The 17,115-nt window shown below is 39.9% G+C and overlaps 1 protein-coding gene across 8 annotated transcripts in view; it reads right to left on the reverse strand.

Moving 5' to 3' along the window:
• ASAP1 (ArfGAP with SH3 domain, ankyrin repeat and PH domain 1) overlaps positions 1-17,115 on the reverse strand; it is a 396,678-nt gene that overhangs the window by 251,850 nt on the left and 127,713 nt on the right. The window contains exon 4 of one of the 8 annotated variants that reach the window (XM_073999460.1): positions 5,652-5,808. The exons of the other annotated variants lie outside the window; for them this stretch is intronic. The gene's annotated coding sequence lies outside the window, so the exon portion shown is untranslated. The remainder of the gene's footprint in view (positions 1-5,651; positions 5,809-17,115) is intronic. 8 annotated transcript variants of the gene reach the window in all.

The raw sequence follows: 17,115 nt of genomic DNA on the forward strand, positions 1-17,115 counted from the left end.
CACACCTGTGGCTGTTCAAGGGTCAACTGTAATTAAGTATGACTGCCCCTATTTCACTGATGAGAAAATGAAGGCCATGCATGCCCAGTGGCCAAGAAGCAGAGCTGGGAAGCAAACCCAATCTGATTCCACAGCCCAAGCTTCCACCTGCTGGGCTGTAATCTACAGAAGTGCAGCAGGACTATCTCCCATCACAATAAAACCCTCAGAACCTCTCAGAGTCCTACTGCTCCCTGCCACTCACCAAGTGGCTTAAGAATGGGGAATCTAGGTTCTGAGTCCACTGCTGTCAGAGACAAAGAAAACAAAAGGGGGAAAAAAGCAGAGCCAAAAGACAACGTTCACACTGTTCCTTCTGGAGAGGACCATGGCCTTAAAGGAAGGGCGCACCCAAGATCAGCCTTGATTTATTTAACTGTCACACACTTTTAGACTAACTCACTGCTGCTGAAAAGGAGTGGGAAAAGTAAAACTGGCAAAGTGGCATGTTCTTGTAGCTAAATTGGCCAAAGAGGCCACTGTCTGGCCCAAAGAATCACATAACTGGGAGCTGAAACATGTGGGTTCCAGTCCTAATTCTCTGTGGGAGTCTAGGAAAATCACTTCCCTTCTTTGAATTTCCATGTCTTCATTGCTAAACATGGGGGTTGGATGGGATAAAACTTAAGGAATCATTCGGCTCTAACATTTTTGGCCTCTAGGATGCAAAATAAATGACAAACAGCTAGTTGACAAGTATGGATACTGCACAACCAATCCAACACTTTAGCCCAGTGTCTGGGAGCCAAGGGAAGAATGAGAAACCTGTAATGGTGTCCATATCCACGAACATGCTTTGATTAGTAGGAAGCTAATGCACATCTTTTCAACATCACGTACAACACAGATGAAGACTCCAAATGGCAGACAGGCAGGACAAGCCCTTATTTTCAAGGGGTGAGAATCACTTCCGCCCTGAGACAGTAGGCATGGGTTAAATATTTCCTGAATCCCTATCTTTGCTAGCTCCATCCCATCTCCCCTTCGAGGCCAGGCCACCAATAGCTCTCACTGGGTCATGTCTACAAACACTTGTTATCTTTCATTTATGCTTGCCCTCTCCAATCCATTCTCCACACAGCAGTCACAATGGTCCTTCTAAAAAGCAAATCAGAGCATGCCAATCCTTTGCTTCAAACCCTAAAGGCTTTCCATGCCTTTCCAAGATAAGCTTCTCATCTTTCCAGGCTCGTTACCATTCTTGTTCCCCATTATCCTTTAGCTATAACATACATCTTTTACTTCCTCAAAAGTGGCAAGTTCTCTCCCACCTCTACCTCTCTGATCTCAGTTGAGGTGCCACTTCCTCTGGACATCCATCTTTGACTTGGGAGACTAGGCTGGGTGCCCTGCCATGGTCTTCCAGGACCTCTGCACTAACTCCATCACAGCACTGACCACACTTCACTGTAAACTCCTGTTTATTCATCTGTCTCCCTGACCAGATTACAGGTATTAGGGTGACAGAAAACACATCTGTCTTGTAGTCAGTTGCATCCTAGCAGCTAGCAAAGTGCTTAGAACGTAGTATGTACTTTCAAAACACAAATAAACAAGCATCCTTATTAACAAAATGAATGGCCTCTTACCTAAGACGACTGTGGAAAGTGGGTAAAGAAGACAAGCTAAAATGGGGAGGTGAAAAAAGGAGAGGGATAAGCTGGATGCCTGTGTGTCTGTGCCTCTGCAGGACTGCCCAGAGGCTAGTATGAGTACACAAGCAGATACAGTGGCAATGACAGAGGCTGTGAAGCGTTCAAGGGCAAGCTGTGCCCTGTGCTTTGTGCAGATGTGTCCACTCTACATTCTGTGAAGCCCAGGGAAACTGAAAACACAGTTACTTATGTTTCCAATGTTTGGAGATGTTGGCAACAGAACACTGTTTTAATGCTACACGTATGCACAGGGAATAGAAAAGGTAAAAAAGTAGGTCACAAATAAACTCAGCAATACTAGTAACTGGACATAACTAACAAATTGTGTCTACTGCCATCTTGGTTGTATGCCCAACACTATATGGCATAGTACCTTTCTCATCCTCATCCCTTTTTTAAACGATGCATCTCTATGCAGGCTGTTGGCTAGGAAACAATGATATATACGTTTAGTTGCTATACTATTTACATAGATTCTGCTGTCATTCTCCATAAGTTGTGACAAGATAGAAAGACTAAGTGTTGCAATTCAACAGTAAGGAAAAATGTAAAATAATTTAGAATTTAAAGGAACAGAGATCAAGAAGACAAAATTCAGGAGAAACTTTCCAGCGCAGAGTTAAGTAAGTTCAAAATCCAAAGGAATAACAACAATGGCAATTCAGAGGAGAAAAATAAATTCCTATATAAATATATTTTAAAACATTATATTTCAAGATCAGAAATAATGTGCTTCAGAGAAACAATGAAAAACATCAAGATAAAATAGTATAAATAGATAAGGTGGCTATTTTCTTCATACAAATCTTCTTGGTGGACTGGAAAACCACTAAGGGATGGACGGACTGTGAAATGAGCCACATATGCAGGATATGGAAGTTAATTAAACAAGGAGTCAGGCAGTTCCTTGAAAAGCAATTTAGCCAAAACAAAAAAACGAAAAACAAACAAGCTATAACACATACAGTTTCTTGGCCAAACAAGAAGTCAAAGAAAAATACACACACACACACACACACAGAGAGAGAGAGAGAGCGCGCGCAAGAAAGCGAGAGAGCGAGCGAGTAAGACAGCAGTCAATACAAAAGGCTTCTAAGGTCCTAGAATTTCACAGTGATCAGGCCATGAGAATGGGGAACAACAGATAAGACTTTCAACCTTAAGTGTGGTAATTTAAAATCAAACCAAGCGACATCTAAATGAATTCACTGTCACATGTTTCTTCTTTTAATAAGATGATAATATTTTTATACTACCACTGTTTTCTAATTTTTTTCAAGGTAAAAACTCTCTGCCTCTTGTAGCTGGTATAACCATATTGTAGAAGTTCTCAGTTCTAGCAGCACATTGGAGTCACCTGGCAGCTTTAAAACACTGCTGCCTAGACCCCTCCCCCAGAGTTTCTGATTTAATTGTCTAGGATGTGGCCTAGATTTTTAAGAGCTTCCAGCATGATTCTAACACACAGTCAAGGTAGAGAACCACAGGCATATCATTTCTTAGACTAATAGGGCAAGTTCTCAACAGATAATGAAGCTGAAAGTACCTAAACTGAACTGGGAGATCAGAAAGCTTCACACTAATTTCGAAAAATAAAATATCTTTTTCTGCTTTATTACCTCCTTCCTTTCTAAACAATTGGATTCTTGGCTGGCTTCCTTTGGTCAAGAAAGAGGAAAGGAGACATCATCCAAATCTTTATCTGCTGCTCTCTGGACCAAGTTTCAGCAAAAGCGCATCTGTCACAATGATGATTAATCTCTAAGAAGGGGGCTCCCTGCACTTAAGGACCAGCAGAGGCCCTCCCTCATTGCCATCCTATGTCTGGAAGGCACATACTGCTATCGCTAAATCAAAACCTAGCCTGATGAAGCCATAATGGGGCTTCTTGGTGGAGAAATTCATTCCCTATGATGCATTTAAGGAGATGATGCCAAAAAGTCCATTAGTTCAGATGGTGTATGGGGACCCAGCATAAACAGAGGACATGATAAGAAATAGCACCCTATATTTTATCCAGACTATCCTAAAGATAAGTGGCTTGCATAACTCATTAGGCTACCTTCCCCCACCTCCTAACTATTAAAAGACACGTTGTACCAATGCCTACTCTTGGAGAAAACCTCCTTCTTTCATTATATACACTGAACATGGCAGCCTCCTTCATTCCACCCACAAACAAAACAGTGTGTTCTGAGAAACGATGGAAATCCTGAGGTGACTCTAATCCACATACACTGCTGCTCCTTCCCTGTTACCTAGTAGCATTTTAATGTAAATTGTGTTCTAGAATGCTCTAAAGGCATGGACTTTTGAAGCATGTTGTGTTCACTGCCTTGTGCTTGGCATATAGCTGCACTCCATATATAGTGGATGAATGAATAAGTCTGCTTATCTGAATAATCATGGCAGTGGTGTTTCTTCTTGCTCTATTTCTTTATATATTGATTAAATATAAATCACATGTTCACTACCAGAAAAAACTCCAATCATCCTTAAACTCTAGCAACCAGAAATAACTAATGTAACCAGAAACATATCCTACAATTTTTCCTTAGAGGTACATAAAATGGGACCATCCTTTCTGTGTTGTTTTATATCCTGCTGTTTTCCCGTTAATACAACATGACCGTCTTTCCATGTCAACAGATATGCATATGCATTGTTGCTGAGAGTATCTATTTATAGATTTCATTAATGTTTACCAGTAAGGGTGTCTCATCGTTTTTGCAATTCTAAGCAAAACCTGCATACAGGATAATCTTCAAAGAAGTAGAATGACTGGGTCAGAGTTGTAATGAGAAGACTGTAACCTCCACGATGGCAGGGGTGTCCCCAAAATCTAGAGCCCAGAGCCTGCTACTTGGTAAGTACTCAACTACTAATATTCTCTGGGCTTTAAGAGTTAACATTCCAAAAGGAGAGAAAGACAGGTAAATAGATAATCTGCCCATGGCTATAGCCTAACATTAGGTATAACATCTGCACGCATGCAAAGACTCATACGGTCTCTCATTTGTACAAATATTTGAAAAACCATGTACAACTTTTCACCTTAATCAGTAAAAAGGCATTGCCCAGTCTTTTCTAAGAAAATTCTTGAAAGATTAAATAAACTCTGGGCCGGGCGCGGTGGCTCAAGCCTGTAATCCCAGCACTTTGGGAGGCCGAGACGGGCGGATCACGAGGTCAAGAGATCGAGACCATCCTGGCTAACACGGTGAAACCCCGTCTCTACTAAAAAATACAAAAACTAGCCGGGCGAGGTGGCGGGCGCCTGTAGTCCCAGCTACTCGGGAGGCTGAGGCAGGAGAATGGCGTGAACTCGGGAGGCGGAGCTTGCAGTGAGCTGAGATCCGGCCACTGCACTCCAGCCCGGGCGACAGAGCGAGACTCCGTCTCAAAAAAAAAAGAAAGATTAAATAAACTCAATGGAAACCAGCCAGGGCTGCTAAAAGAATAAATATTCTAGAGGGGGGTGAGTATGTCTATGGTGTGTATTGGAGGTTAAGGGGCTCATTTTTTCAGACACAGAAAATGTGGCACTGTGAACAGCTATCTCAAAGGCTGAATGAGATGAGAGAGAAATGCTAAAATGAAGAGGCAAAACTCCAAACAAATAAAAATTCTGGCTTTTAAACCAACACAGCCAGCTGTTCTTCATGGCAAACAGGAAGAACAGATAGAGAGGGCAGGCCTCTAATGGGCACTGAAAAGAACAACCAAGTTCTTTATCCAGATCAGCTGCCATCTGCTGGGAGCACTAGATTAATGGCCATAGGAAGAAGGCCAAAGGTGGCAGCCAAGCCCTGGAGAGGCACCAGCTGAGGGGGAGGGGCACATGGGGACATCTCAAGTTTCATTAGCTTCATTAAGCAAATTGTTCTCTGGAGAAAAGAGGCTTTTGGTTCTGGGGCTATGAGGAGCTGAATCACCAGAGGACACGTATCTATGTACCTTTATCTTCTGGTGCAATCACTTCTAAGGGGAAAAAACTATGAAGAAATAAGAACTCCAGAAGACAGTTAGATTGAAACTTCCTCTTCCCGTGGAAAGATCATGTCTTCTTCTTTGTTGTTTCTACAACACTGGACCTGGTATGTACTCAAGAGAACTGAAATGAAAACAATTACAAGAAATTTAAGTCACCACGGGAAAAAACAGTATTTTGGTTTTTGTTTGGTTAAAAACCAAAGAATCCATACCTAAGGCAGAAGGGAAAACCACACATAACACCCAGAGGTGCCTGTGTGTGCTGAGCCTGGAGACAGAGGCTCCAGGTCTGAATCCTGGCTTTGGCCATTTACTAGCAGAATGGCAGGAAGCATGCCACTAACATCTTAGACTGTTCAGCTACAAAATAGAATTTGTATTACACCTCGCTCCTGGGGTTGCTGTAAGGCTGAGATTCTCCAACTATTCTAGCACAGCAAAACTAAAAATGTATGCCTAAAATGCTTCCTTTATACCATTTAAGATATATTTAGACTGGGGCTTTCTCAACCTCAAGCATTACTGACATTCTGAACTGGATGATTCTTTGTTGTAGGGGTCTCCTGCGTACTGCAGGGTGTTTAGTAGCATCTCTGCCCTCTATCAACTAATTGCCAGTATCACCTTTACCACTTAGTTGGTAACCAAGAAATGTTTCCAGAGAAGTAATCAAGATGTCCTTCGTTACCTGAAAGGATAAACAAACTGTAGTGCTTCTGGACAATGGAATATTATTTTCATATTATTATATAAAAAGAAATGACCTATCAAGCTGGGAAAAGACATGGAGGAAGCTTAAATGTGTACTGCTAAGTGAAAAAAAGTCAATCTGAAAAGGCTACATAGTTTACTTTATAACTCCGACTATATGATATTCTGAAAAAGGCAAAACTTATGGAGACAGCAAAAAGATCAGTGGTTCTCAGGGCTTTAGGATGAGGGAAGGAGAGATGACTAGGTGGACCACAGGAGATTTTTAGTGCTGCTAAAACTACTCTAATACAGTAACAGAGGATACATATCATTGCACATTTGTCAAATCCATGGAATGTACAACAGAGTGAGCTACATTACGGACTTACATTAGTGTGGCACCCTTGTCACGGTTAATGAATCAATATCAATACATTATTATTAACTAATGTAAGATGTTATTACCTAATTATTAACTAATGTAAGATGTTAGTAATAGGGAAAACCACAGTGGCAATGGTAGCGAAATGAGATGGTACATAAGAACTCTGGACTTTTCGCTCAATTTTTCTATAAATTTAAAACTGTTCTTTAAAAAAACAATTAAATCACTCCATCTCCACTGAGAAACATGGATTAATGGTATAGTCTTTTTTTCCTTTTTGGCTTAAAAAAAAGGCTCCCAGATCTTATGTTAGAACTGATTATATATTAATTTTTTACACTGTCCGGGTAATGTACGATGTTATTACCTAATTATTAACTAATGTAAGATGTTAATAATAGGGAAAACCATGGTGGCAATGGTAATGGGAAAAAAAGTCTCCTAGATCTTATGTTAGAACTGATTATATATTAATTTTTTACACTGCCCAGAAAAGAACGCCTTGTATATTTTATGTTTCTATTCTAGTTCTAAGTAGATATGAACACCTCATATCCAAAGAGTCATCTTTGAAAGTCGGATACATTCACCCTAGAAAAAGGATGTTTTCAATTTTACACAGGAGGTACATCACCAACTAAATGATGATCTCATCTAAACTACTTACTTCAACAGCCTCCTAACTGGGCACTCTCTTTCCACCTCATACTCTCACAATCTATTTTCCAGAGCAGCCAGAGGGATCTGTTTAAGTGTAAATCTGGTAATTCAGTGCTGCTTGTCTTTCTCAAAATTACAAAACAAAACAAAACAAACAGAAAACCCAAAACAACAAAACTCCAAAGACTCCTTATTTATTTAGAGTAAAAGCCAAAGTCTTTACAGCAGTCAGTAGGCCATGCATAATCTGGCTCCTGCCACCTTTCCAACCTCTTCTTCCTCACACGCTCTACCTCGGCCACGTGACCTCCTTTTGTTGTTTCGTGAATGTGTCAGGCATGCACCTACCTGAGGACCTTTGTGCTGTCGGACCCCCATAGCTAAACTCTATCACAACTTAAGTTTGCTCATGAAGCCTCACCTCCTGCTACCACACTGCCCAAACATCATTCTCTCTCGTATCCCCGCTTTTTGTCTTCATAGCACCTATTGACACCTAACATACTGTTTATTTCTTGACTGCCTGTCCCCTCTAAAAAATAAATTCAATGCATATACTTCTTAGCCTGTTTTTCATTGTTCTATCCATAGTGCTTAGACAATTCCTGCCACATTGTAGGTACTCAATTAATGAAAGATTCATTCACTCTTTTTGGAACGGACTCTTGCTCTGTTGCCCAGGCTGGAGTACAGTGATGTGATCTCGGCTCACTGCAACCTCCACCTCCCGGGTTCAAGCGTTTTTCTTGCCTCAGCCTCCTGAGCAGCTGAGATTACAGGTGCCTGCCACCATGCCTGGCTAATTTTTGTATTTCTGTAGAGGCGGTGTTTCACCATGCTGGCCAGGGTGGTCTCGAACTCCTGACCTCAGATGATCCTCCTGCCTCGGCCTCCCAAAGTGTTGACATTACAGCCATGAGCCACCACTCCCAGCCTATTCATTCATTTTTGTATCTGTCACTTAACCATCTCCAGACCAGGTCAGTTACATTAGCCTTAAGTCAGAAATAGAAAGTGATCTGACCCTTAAGCAACTCCAAAACTAGACCACTCAGATGGACTTCACTATCAGCTGTTTCACTGGCACCCCCTCAAGGCCCTAAGAGAGGTATCTTAAGGATCAGTGCCAAGAACTTCATATCCAGTAGCCCTTCCATCACTATTTAAGCTCTTATATTAGATATCCTCACTCCTATTCATCACTTCCTCCCCCAGACAATATTCACTCAATGTCCTTTACTTACAGTTCTAACATCATCAGGGCAAGTCATGACTTGTTATGATTAACTAGGATTCTGGGATCATAAAGTCCTCAGTCCAAATTTATTCAGCCACCAACTATGAGACCTTCAGCAAGGAGGTTAACCAGTTAAGCCATAAATTTTTCATATAAAGAATGGTGACGGTAATACTAACCTCACGGGTTTCTTAGAGAGATTCAGGGAAAATTATGGATAGAAAGGCCTTGATACTACAGGCAACCTAGCAGACAGGAGGCACTTAGTAGCTGTTACCTTTCACTAAAAGTATTATTATTTAGCAAGTCATTCACTCACTCATATATTTCCTGACTTCTATTTAGCAAGTCACTGTAAATGCATATCATAAGTGACTTCTTTCCAGTCACTTGGATTAACAGCTCCTTTTTAAATGTCCCTCTCCCCACACTGACAACCCTTTCTGTCTTTGATAAACTTTTTTTTTTTTTTTAAGGCACAAAATCAATTCAAAGGCAAAGAGAATATCTTATCCATTGATATTAACATAAAGCCCCCAAGGATCCACACAATAAATTGGTCAAAGGTCTAAGTAGAGCTGATTCTTTGTTTCCTCTCAAACTTTTTACTGGAGAGACTAAGGGACAGACATTAACCACAGGGCGCAAGGGGAACAAACTCAGCTCTTTGCATAAGGTTAAATTAACAGATGTAAGGATGAAAGGAACTACAAAGCTATTTCATTCATATATTTAGGGTAAACTTTAAGTAAATACCAATGGACCACATAAATTATTTAGCTAGCTCACAATGCATGGACCATGTAACTTAACATGTATTTGTATTCCCCATCTCTCTGTCTTATCTCTACTGTGCTTTTCTCCTCCAATTAAAAATTTAAGTCTTTCAGGCCAGAGACCTCAGAGCCTAACAAACTAGAAACATGTTTCCTTCACTCCACCCAGCTCCGAGTGCCTGTACTAGCTCCCTCAGTCTGGAGCACTTGTGCCTCACCAACTCTTCTCATTCTGGCTCCTTCTGACATCTCAGGATGCAGCTCAAATGTAATTTCCTTAAAGAGATATCTCTGCGCAATCCTTACTAAGTTTTTTCCACCCTCGCTCTATCAAGTCGCCCTATTTGTGTTCTCCACAGCAGTTATCGGTACCTGAACTTAATTTTACATTTTTTTTTGCTTTATCTGTCTCCCTGTACAATGTACCCTCTATGAAGAAGGGAATTTTGTCTGTGCTTTTTCCATTGCTGTAATCCCCAACACCTAGAACAATTACTATAAAATAGTAAGTGTTCCATTTGATATTTATTGAATAAGTGAATATAATTAAGTATTCAGGAAATAATATTTAACTGTAAGTAACAGGTTTTTATTTGATCCTGTGGCAAAAAACAAAGAGGGAATCAAAATGGGAACTGTGAATCTATAATATGTACAACCTATGGCAAGGAGCCCACAGATTTATGTCTAAGCCACACCAAGTAGACTAGGGATGTTTGCTCCTCCTCCCGTGGTTCAAATGGGTCTAGCAATCCAGAGCAAAGTGGTAAAATTTTACCTGTCACCTGCCTCTAGTTTTTCTCTTATATTTTTCTCCCCAACACCCCACAGGTAACCACTTTTCTATGAGAGAAAGATACACATCATCTGTATAGTGCTGGACAATTTAAATGTTTCCCTTCCGCCTCTCAAGTGATCATCTAACAGCTTTGTGAGGTAGGAGGAACAAGGATAAGCACCTCCATTTCCCAATTCCCATGCTCTAATTTGCCAATGAGAAAACCAAAAGCCTGAGGAAAGTCAAAACACTAGTCCAAAGTCACAAAGGAGTAACTGGTGATGGCAGAGCTTAAAATCAGGAATTTCTGGCTCCAAATTTCTTACTCCTTCTACCGTGGTTAAGTTGCCTTTCCTAATACATAAAATGGATTTTTAACTTTAGTGTTAAAATACACTTGAGAGAAATAACGTTTGCACAGCCTCTTCCTTCCTCAAAAGTTGTCTCCATTTTCTGACACAGAATTAATTTAGGAAATGCTTATATTTTAAAACCCATAGTCAATTTGCTCCTAGCAAAACATTGTTGAGTTTATAATGCTATCACAAGCTCCTTCAATTATTATAGAAATATTTTAAAGGCACATAACTATCCATCTTAGTGATAAATTTTATAAGTGATGGCTTCAAAATTCTACTCCAAACTTAGATTCTATAAGCTAAGATTTTCACAGTTGTCCAATTCAAAATATAATATACTTGAGTGTTTTCTCTTACTGGATTATAAAAATAAGATTCTCAACTCCAAACTCAAAAATAACCCAACCCTATGTTATGATCAAAATGAGAAACCTGAATACAGGCAGACAGGGGTGAACTACTCAATATATAAAATTTAAATCAAACAGACTAGAATCAAGTTGTACATTTTTTATTCTGCATACAAAAATAATTCAGTCCTTTAGAATAAGATACAGATGTTCTTTTTAAAATAATTGCAGTATCTTAAGCAAAAATTGAGTAAGTGCAAGATCTTTTGATAAAACAAGAGTTTATAGTCAAATTTATTAACATTAGCATCAAGGAAGAAAGCAATTAACATTAGCATCAGGAAGGGAATCCCAAACATGGATAATCCAGAAATCATTTTTAAAGTCTTTTCAAATATAGATGTTAATTTTTCAACATCTATATTTTTGACAAGCATAAAACATACTTTCAACTCCCTCAGTACATATCAACTAATAAGAAATGGGCATGTAGAATGATGATGAAGAGGCCAGGCGTAGTGGATCACACCTGTAATACCAGCACTTTGGGAGGCCAAGGCAGGTGGGTCATTTGAGGTCATGAGTTCAAGACCAGCCTGGCCAACATGGTAAAACCTGGTCTCTACTAAAAATACAAAAATTAGCGGGGCATGGTAGTGTGAGCCTCAAAAAAAGAAGAATGACAATGAAGTCTACAACTATCACCAGCAGTTGAAGGAAAGGAAGCCAGTTGGTATTTTAAATTTGCCTGATGCTCCACACCACAAATGACTTATATGCATAATAAAGAGGTGAGAGTTGACCAGGGTAGCCTTAGATTTTCAGTACTTCATTCTTTCAGCAAACATGTCCTGAAGCACCTATCCATCAAGGAGTTAAGTGTGGTAGGCAGGGGCATTATCCATTTGATAATATCTGGAGTGCCTACTATTTTAAAAAGCACAATGCTTGCTTTGGGGCATAGTTCCTACTTTTACAAAATTCAGTCTTGGGAGTCAAATGGTGTACAGACAGAGACAGGTGAGCAAATAATTTCAACAGAATGAATAAGTACTATGACAGAGGTACACAAGTTCCTATAAAATAACAGAGAACTACTAACCCAGCCTGACTAACAGAGAGGTGATGGGGGGCAAGGTATCAGAGAGGACTTTGGATGCTGTGACACTTAGACTAAGTCCTCAACAATGGGCCGGATCAATGAGATGAACAAGTAGATAGCTGGGCTGACATGAATGGACACATCACAAGATGAAGCACACAATGCAATCTGCTGCTGCAGATGAGGCAAGATAAGCAGTGAGGCGAGAAAGGGGCGTGACCAGGATGGCCTTGTGGGCTATGCCACCACATGTGGCTCTCACCACAGAAGCAAGGGGCAGCCACCAAGAAATGCTATGCAGAGGGTAGCACAGAGAAGACAATTCTGACATTGAGATGCATCTGGAATTTTCTGACAGTTCATCATGGCTGGGGGAAAATGAGAAAACTCAATGCGAACAGAGATTGGCTTTAAAGGAAGCAAGAACAGATTTTGGTTCCTCTAAAACTGGACTTTTAATCACAAGCTGTACTGCCAGGTGAACTCCCAGCTATGTCCACAAAAATCAAAGACTGACCAAGCAAATTTCCTAAGTTTAGTTGAAAATCTCTCAAAATCCAGAACTCAGCATGAGCCTTTAGACATATTTTTATGATGTTAACGCTATGGTAATTTCAGTAATAGCAGACAATAATAAAACAGAGGTTCTTTTCTAAATCGTAATATCCCAATCATCTAGTTTCTAAAATAGTAGAAATTCCCAGTTCTGCCATACATTAACCATACCGACTTGGCATACTTGCCTATGATTTCTTTGCCCCAGCTTCCTCATCTACAAAATGGGGCTAACACAGGTTTTTTGGTTTTTTTTTTTTTTTTTTTTTTTGGCGGGGGGGGGAGGGGAGGGAGATAAAGATAGAGGGGTTAAATGGTAGAATAAATATTGTTATGGGCTCAGATGACAGAATTATGAAACAAAATTACGAGGAAGAAGTAGCTCTAATGCATTAATTAAAATTAAAAGGACTGTTTTAACTAAGCGATAAGTTAGCTCAGACCACTTATTTTTAATAGCATAAAACCACCTATCAGCCTCTCCTTGACCCCAGGAGTCATCAAGCAAATACTCGGAAAGAGGGGTGAACAGTTTAAACTTCATGGTGATAGATGTGTCATGAAGTGAATTAAACCACAAAGGCAATTAAGTCACAAAAGCAACAGTAGTGATAGTAACTAGACAGAAGGCTCAGAGGATCATCTCTGAAGATTTCATTAGCTAAACCACAAAGTCCTCCTAAAAAACACATCAGCAATCTAGTTAAAAATGGGTCACACTATTTATAGAGTCAATCACCAAATCACATATTCTCTAGTATAAAAAAAAAAAAGTCTGAAAACTTTCTTGAGCAAGCATGTTAAACAGTACCACTTCATGCCCGCCAAAGTAAATAGTCTGTTTAATTCTGCCCACACCTGACAGAAAATTTTCTGACTGGGCTCAAGGCAGAAACGGTTCCATCTCCCTATATATTTGAGCTTTACTATGAATAAACAAGCTTAACATGATGCCAACATAATGTTTAAGTTACACTTTGAGAACCCACTGTACAAGTTTGGGACTCAAGACCAACCTGGGCCAGTAATCTATAAGATGGCAGTGTTTCTCTGATGAAGCTCCTCTTTAGGTCTACTGTGAAGAAGGCTTTATTTGTTAGGCTCAGCAAGGGCTCCCACAGTGGGGAGGACAGGCATTCTATGAAAATGCAGTCCAGGGCAGGTTGTGAGAAAAGTGTACAAAAGGAACAAATTGCAGGCCTGGAAAATGAAGCACATTTGCTGTTCTGACTACAAGTGACAAGTGCAATGCACCAAAATGCCATCTGTAGTGATCTGAGTGGTGGAGTCATGGGTCATTTCAAAATTCTCTTCTCTGTATTTTACTCAATTTTCAAGTTTTTCCCAATGGCCATATTTCATAAAACTAAGAAAAGTTATCCAAATAGGTGGTGATTTTGAAAAGTAGAGAAATTTAAGTCTAAAATAACAATAGCCGGTTCTGTCTTTATGACAGATTGTCTTTATGACAATCTCTACTGGCATTGTATTCTCTCTCTTCCTAGTCTTTTTTGAATGCACATGCATCTTTTTCACTTGTTAAGCCAGTACTTAAAAAGGGCAAAATAGGGTCCAGTGCCGTGGCTCATGCCTGTAATCCCAGTACTTTGGGAGGCCAAGGCAGGTGGATCACCTGAGGTTGGAAGTTCGAGACCAGCCTGACCAGCATGGAGAAACCCCATCTCTACTAAAAATACAAAATTATCTGGGCATGGTAGCACGTGCCCGTAATCCCAGCTACTTGGGAGGCTGAGGCAGGAGAGTTGCTTGAACCTGGGAGGCGGAGGTTGCAGTGAACCAAGATCGTGCCACTGCACTCCAACCTGGGCAACAAGAGCGAAACTCTGTCCAAAAAAAAAAAAGGCAAAATAAGCGATATAGGTTACTTATAATTATAGAAAGCAAAGATTTTAGGCCAAATAATAAAAGTATGCCAAGCTAGATGGTTAAAAATCTATTTTTAACAAAAACAACTCTAGTTAACAAAAAAATAGTAATTTAAATACAATCCATAATGATTAATTGTACTCCTTCTAAATGAGGAGATCCTAATTCAGCCTAGAACATGTATGTGCATATACATTCTTGTTCACCTCATAAATTCTAAATGAACACTGACCACTGTAAATATGTGGATCACTTGAGCCCAGGAGTTCAAGACCAGCCTGGATAACATAGCAACACCCAGTCTCTCCAAAAAAAAAAAACCACAAAAAATTAGCTGGGTGTGGTGGTGTGCTCCTGTAGTCCCATCTATCAAGAAACTGAGGTGGGAGAATCACTTGAGCCTGGGAGGTTGACACTGTAGTGAGCTGTGATCACGCCACTGCACTCTAGCCTGGGTGACAGAGTAAGACGCTGTCTTAAAAAAAAAAAAAGTACCATGCCTAAAAGAGCTGGCTACCATCCACCAACCCTGCAGCTGAACCCCTGGCCTTTGGCACTGATGGCACCTTTGAAAAGGAGCTTGAACACGAACCAGACAAGAACTAAATCAACACACTTAAACAAAATACAATATCATTAAAAGGAGGAGGAAAAAAATTAGGAATTCTGGTTTAAAAGAAATACTGCAATCTGTACCAACTCCCAAGGGGCCTTCTCTCCCTTTGATAGTGAATGTCCTCTGCATTAGGGACATTTCCAGGCCCAAGGCATACACAGACATTATCTCACTGAACCAACCATTACAGGTGGGTACTATTACTATTTCTATTTATAGATAAGGAAAACAAGGCTAAGGGAAATTAAATCAAGATAGCACAACTTTTATGTTCCAATGTGGGGATCTGAACTGATCTTTCTGATTCTAAAGCCCATGTTCAACCACTGTAGTAACAAAGCCTAGCACAGAAACTTTTCCCCCCTAGAAATAGTTGCTTAGCTTGTTCTACCATTTAGTCATATCCTAGCATTCTGGATTTGGTTTTGCCAATATGATTCTTAACCAAACAAGATGAGGGAATAAGCATGTGAGAAAGACATCAAATGAAGGCCAAAAGGTGTTCCCTCATCTACAATTGATCCAATTACAGCAGAGTGACAGCTCATTAAATTAAAAAATAAAATGACTTGGCAAATGAAAGCAATCATAGCATGCACATACCTGTTCATGAAAGAACACAAGTGAACTGTTGGGTTTTTAATTCTTTAGGTTTTCATGGAAGAACCGTAAGTACATTTTCACATAACCAAATGCTTATGTTTTCCTAGTTTAGTTTCTGAGAACAAACGGAAGGAGGTGGTGGATGGGCTGAACAATAGGGCAAATGAAATATACTGATAAGCAAAAACCCCTAAAGCCTGCAGATAATTTGTAAGCAATTCTGGTGGATCCCTAAAATAGAACATATCCTCTGTCTTCAACAAAACAAAATAATAGAAATATTAAAAAAAAAACTTTTAAAAGGTCCACTGTTTTTCCTCATCTTTGCAGCCCTCACTCTCAATGAGATCACATATAAATTGAGTCCTCCTTCCAAATCTCTTACCTTAGAAAGGAAACTGCTATTTTGCTGTGCAATAATGGGTCAGAGAAGAAAACTGTTTTAAATAATGCCTTCATGCAAATTTACTGTAGGGTTATCTGCGGAGTAACAGATTACCCTTGTGGTATTCTCAAATTACAGTTATATTGCCCAACTAGGGGAGCTGCAACTTGAAAATGAGAAACTTCTTTTGGCAGTGGAACACGTAATCAACGTCTTCACAGAAAAGCAGACGTTTCAGCTACAGAAAATAAAAATAAAGTAAAATTAACTTCACTGTCTAAAACCATCAGCCCCAGAATATTCAAAGCTTATGAATTTTTTATCTCAAACAAGATCCACATTCTGTATGAACTAAAAAACTCATGACTTTATACTATCAGTTCTGATATTTTAACAATCTTTACTGGGGGAAAGGGAATGAATCCCCCAGTGTAAAGCAGCAGACTGTCTGCAGTCAATGCCACTTCACTCGACACCATGTCCCATGCTCTTCTCCTCTCCCCACTTCAGCACAGCCCTGCAGACTGCTGGCTTCCCTCACACACAATTTGCTGCAGTCCACCCCTAGGCTGGCAAGCAGCCCACCAATCACTCAGTGTGACAGGAAGTCAATCTGAAAATAGAAGTACTGCATGCAAATGAACATTATAAATGAAAGTCTAGAATGTGTCACCCTCAATTTGGTCAGAAAAGGCCATTTTTAAGAAAACAATCATGCAAGGCTCTCACTTGGGGTCAAAAAGGTAAGCCTGCTCCTCCCACATATTAATTCTACTGGAGGGGCAACAACTTTCACACTGTGACATCCTTGACTTTATTTTTTAACCTTCATACCACTTTTTATGATGCTCTCAAAACATACTGAAATGATGAGGAGGAGGAAGAAAAGGGTGGAACATTTGTTAAGCACCAGCTGTACTGCTAGGCATGGCACTGAGCTCCTTTTATACAGCAGTTTATTTAATCTCGAAACATTACAAAGTGGGTATCATTATGCCCATTTTATAGATGAGAGGGAACTGAGGTTTGCAGAGGTAACAAA

The sequence above is a fragment of the Macaca fascicularis genome, chromosome 8, assembly GCF_037993035.2.
Source record: "Macaca fascicularis isolate 582-1 chromosome 8, T2T-MFA8v1.1".
Classification (NCBI taxonomy): Eukaryota; Metazoa; Chordata; class Mammalia; order Primates; family Cercopithecidae; genus Macaca; species Macaca fascicularis.